General features: G+C 37.1%; 1 non-coding gene across 1 annotated transcript; it reads right to left on the minus strand.

Annotated features, from left to right (window-relative positions):
* Positions 1 to 2,772: 2,772 nt before the first annotated feature.
* Positions 2,773 to 2,935, minus strand: LOC129405347 (U1 spliceosomal RNA). The gene has a single exon (XR_008630511.1). It is a non-coding gene; the product is annotated as a U1 spliceosomal RNA (small nuclear RNA).
* Between the last annotated feature and the right edge of the window lie 2,297 nt (positions 2,936 to 5,232).

A 5,232-nucleotide genomic window follows, 5' to 3' on the forward strand; every position in this document is an offset into this window, starting at 1 on the left:
TATGTGGAATTCCTATTTCACAAAATGTGTGCACCTTCAGCTGTTCCAAGGAATGTCAAATGGATTGCCAATGTGGTTGCACTGATTTATAATCCAACTAACAATGTCTGAATGTTTTTGTTGTTCCACTCTCCTGATAGTACTTAGTACTGTATGATTTATTCATTTTGTAAACCTGGGTGATCTGAAGATCTGGTTTATTGTCATAATACTTATGCAGCTGAACAACTTATTTCTTCTCTATAAAAGGTTCTATATTATTGCCCATTTTTTCCCTAATCAGTTCTTAATTTACAAAAAAGTTTTATATAAGCTAGATAATATTTTTGGTTAATGTTGTAATTGCACTGTAGCACTGTCACACTGTCATCTTTTGTAATTATTTTCTAATAGTTTATAAATAATATTTTACTTTCTTTTGAACTAAACTTTTAATATTATAAGGAAGTTTAGTTTTGTGTATGTATGTGTATGGTCCTGGGTATCAAACCAGGAATATCACACCTACAAAGCAAATTGTCTACTACACAGTCACATTCCTTGCTTAAGGCAATTAGATCAGTTTTATTGATCTAATTTTTATACATTTTTCTCCTTTGAATTTTAAAATAACCATACCCACTCCCAAAGTCCAAATATTTTTTAACTTTTTTTGGAAAGAATTAGTGTTTTCCCTTTTCAATTAAAGTCCTGCACTTGTTTAGAATTTGTATATGCTTTAGAGAGCCATTTTTTTTTTCATGTGGATGACCAATTGTTTCAATGTCACATGCCAAATGATTCCTCTCTTCCCGGCTATTCTTCAAGGCCTGCTGTTCATAGAGTGAGTTTGTATCAGACATGTAGAAGCTTGTTGTGAGCTCTCTAGCTGGTCTTCTTAGGAACAAATACTTTCCTATTCCTGCATCTTAACCACCATAGTTTGATATAATACATGACCTGGCAGAGAAAGTCATCTATCTTGACTTCTTTTTCAGGAGTGCATTTTGCTATGTATGGCTTTTTGTTCATATATATGCATATTAGAAATAGCTAACTAAACTCCCTGACACCTTTTTCAGAGTTTTATTAGAATTGCACCATTTTTATGGCTTAATTGTAGGAAAATGAGTATCTAAAATGTTGAGACTGCCTGCCTGGATCTATGACAAGTGTCTTAATTTATTTAGTTTTTCCAGAGCATCTCACAATACATTTTTATGTGCCTTTTCATAAAGATCTTGCATATCTTTTATTACATCTATTGCTAGAGACAGGGAGCAGGGAGACATTTTCAGGGAGCTCAGAATATTTACATGATTTCTTTTTGAAGGAAAAGAGTGAGGAGCTGCTTCTCCTCTTATATTTTCTTTACAAGGAGGGGCCATCACCTGCAAAACAATTCTGACCTGTATTCACTGCTCACTCACACTGATCCTGGGGGAGGAGAAGCCACATAATCTGATTAATGGCTTGGAAGGACAAACTTGGCTTTCTTGCCCAGCCCCTTCTTCCCTTCCTCCTGGGAGTTGCTCAGTCTATGAGAACATGTGGTCTTAATTACTGTAAGCCATGCAGAAAGCTTAACAGAAACGATGCTTCCCTATAGGAGAGCCTTTTGTAGTTCCTATGCTGCTAGAGACTTATTGGATAAGGCTGTCTAATTCTGGAATTCAGGCTTATGAATCACTCTTATGTATAAATATGTCACACTCTCAAAAATCAGTGTTATTAATAATCGAAGTGTTTCAGCCTCTTTCTTCCTACTGTTTGGTCTGGTTCCGCATTCAGACCGAGAAGAAGAATGCTGCTAATTAGGCTCCTTTCAACTTTAATATAAATTAATAGAAATGCATTTTATAACCAGATACTGCCAGTGTAAAAGATGCACAATAGACTTGATCTTGTATTTTGGCAAACTTCATAAACCTTTTATTACTTGTGATAATTTGGTTATAGATTTTAGTTTTCTCTATTGATAACAATACTGTCTGAAAATATTTTTCCTTTTCCAAACATTCTAAGTTTCGTTTATGACTCATCTTATTTACTGGTTAGATTATGATAAAATGCTCACTAAAACTGTTGATAAATGGCTTACCAATAAAACATTCTGAATATGATAGTTTATTTTAAGGAAATCTTTAAATACTTAATTTGATAAATATAAGAAAAATGTTTTCTGGGTTTTGTTTGTCTTGTCTGTTTGTTTGGTTGGGGTATTTTTGCTTTCTCTCAGCAACCTGATGCTCTTTTTTAAAATTTTTATTTTTATAAAGTTGTTCACAATGATTTAGTATATTCAGCATTCCAACACCAATCCCATCACCATTATACCTTCCCACTTAGTCATTTTTTTGTTTGGGGCGGGGTCATACCTGGTAGTGCTCAGGCTTACTGCTAGCTCTATGCATGAGTCACTCCTGGCAATGCTGGAGGGACCACATGGGATGCTGTAGATCAAACCTAGATTGGTCATATGAAGCAAGGCAAGTAACCTAACCACTGTATCATCTCTTTGGCCCCTCTGCTTTCTTCCCCCCACCCCTCCACCTTAAATCAGATTTTACTCAGGCTGAGTTCAGAATTTTTTCCCATTCACTTAAGATTTAAAATTTTGTTAGAATAAAGTTTAATATTATATTCTTTTATCTTCTATATAATTATTTATATATGTCATTTATATATGTCACTTCTACTTGCTTGTTCAATCTCACCAACACTTCTTCATTTTCTCATTTATTCCAATGATTGACTTAGGCTTTGTAAGTTTTCTAGTTTATTTTTTTTATACAAGGGAGAGCTCGAACACAGTACCACACTAACACAAATTATGCGGTCGAGTTTCCCACATTTGGGGAAATCACAGGAGTCAGTACATCCAGAGTGCAATGGATAAGACTTGTCCTGGGAAAACCACCTTTGTGATCATGGTATCTCCCTGCCTGGTAAGTACCTAGCTTAATTTTTAAGTTAAATGTCTGTTCCTCTATTTATTATTCTCCTCACTCTACCATTTTATTTATTTATTTAATTTATTTATTTTAATTTATTTTTTTAATTAGTGAATCACCGTGAGGGTACAGTTACAGATTTATACATTTTTGTGCTCATATTTCCCTCATACAAAGTTTGAGAACCCATCACTTCACCAGTGCCCATTCTCCACCACAAATAAACCCAGCATCCCTCCCACCCACCCTCAATCCCATCTCCCCCTACCCCACCCTGCCACTGTGGCAGGGTATTCCCTTTTGTTCTCTCTCCCTAATTAGGTGTTGTGATTTGCAGTAAAGGTTTTGAGTGGCCATTGTGTTCAGTCTCTAGTCTACATTCAGCACGCATCACACTTCCCCCGTGTGGCCTCCAACCACATTTTACTTGGTGTTCCCTTCTCTATCTGAGCTGCCCTCTCCTCAGAATGTGAGGCCAACTTCCAAGCCATGGAGTCAACCTCCTGGTTGACTTATTTATACTATTCTTGGGTGTTAGTCTCCTAATCTGTTATTCTATATTCCACAGATGAGTGCAATCTTTCTATGTCTATTTCTTTCTGACACATTTCACTTAGCATGATACTTTCCATGCTGATACACTTATATGCAAAGTTCATGACCTCATTTTTTCTAACAGCTGCATAGTATTTTATTGTATAGATATACCAAAGCTTCTTCAACCAGTCATCTGTTCTAGGGCACTCGGGTATTTTCCAGATTCTGGCTATTATAAATAGTGCCGCGATGAACATATAAGTGCAGATATCATTTCGACTATACTTTTTTGTTTGTCTGGGATATATTCCCAGCAGTGGTATTGCTGGGTCAAATGGGAGCTCAATTTCTAATTTTTTGAGAATCGTCCATATTGTTTTCCAAAAGGGCTGAACCAGTCGGCATTCCCACCAGCAGCGTAGAAAAGTCCCTTTCTCCCCACATCCTCTCCAACAGTGGTTGCTTTTGTTCTTTTGGATGTGTGCCAGTCTCTGTGGTATGAGGTGGTATCTCATGGTTGTTTTGATCTGCATCTCCCTGATGATTAGTGGTGTAGAGCACTTTTTCATGTGCCTTTTGGCCATTCGTATCTCTTCCTTGGGAAAGTTTCTGTTCATTTCTTTGGCCCATTTTCTGATGGGGTTGGATGTTTTCTTCTTGTAGAATTCAACCAGTGCTTTATATACCCTTGATATCAACCCCTTATCTGATGGGTATTGTGTAAATATCCTTTCCCATTCTGTAGATTGTCTTTGTATTCTGGTCACTGTATCTTTTGCGGTGCAGAAGCTTTTCAGTTTAATGTAGTCCCATTTGTTGATCTCTGTTTCCACTTGGTTGGCCAGTTGCATATCATCTTTGAAGATAGCTTTATCTTCAATATTGTGGAGGGTTTTGCCAACCTTGTCTTCAATGTACCTTACGGATTGTGGTCTGATATTGAGGTCTTTAATCTATTTTGATCTGACTTTTGTGCATGGTGTCAGGTCGAGGTCTAAGCCCATTCTTTTGCATGTGGTTGTCCAGTTGTGCCAGCACCATTTGTTAAAGAGGCTTTCCTTGCTCCACTTCACATCTCTTGCTCCCTTATCAAAGATTAGATGAACATACATATGGGGTTGTGTGTAGGGATATTCCACCCTGTTCCATTGGTCTGCAGCTCTGCCTTTGTTCCAGTACCATGCAGTTTTAATTGTTACCACTGTGTAGTAAAGTTTAAGATTGGGGAGGGTGATGCCTCCCATCGTCTTTTCCCCAAGAATTGTTTTAGCTATCCATAGGCGCTTGTTGTTCCATATAAATTTTAGGACTGCTTGATCTGTTTCTTTGAAGAATGTCATGGGTATCCTTATAGGGATCGCATTGAATCTGTATAATGCTTTGGGGAGTATTGCCATTTTGACAATATTGATTCTCCCTATCCATGAGCAGGGTATATGTTTCCATTTCCTCATGTCCTCTTTTATTTCATGGAGTAGCGTTTATAGTTTTCTTTGTAGAGGTCCTTTACTTCCTTGGTTAAGCTGATTCTGAGGTACTCGATTTTGGGGGGCACGATTATGAATGGGATTGCTTTTTTCATGTCCCTTTCCTCTGCCTCATTGTTTGTATATAGGAAGGCCATGGACTTTTGGGTATTGATTTTGTAGCATGCAACTTTACTGTACAAGTCTATTGTTTCTAAAAGTTTCTTAGTAGAGGCTTTAAGGCTTCTCTGGATATAGTATCACATCCTCTGCGAATAATGAGAGTTTGATTTCTT

The sequence above is a fragment of the Sorex araneus genome, chromosome 5, assembly GCF_027595985.1.
Source record: "Sorex araneus isolate mSorAra2 chromosome 5, mSorAra2.pri, whole genome shotgun sequence".
In the NCBI taxonomy this organism is placed as follows: domain Eukaryota; kingdom Metazoa; phylum Chordata; class Mammalia; order Eulipotyphla; family Soricidae; genus Sorex; species Sorex araneus.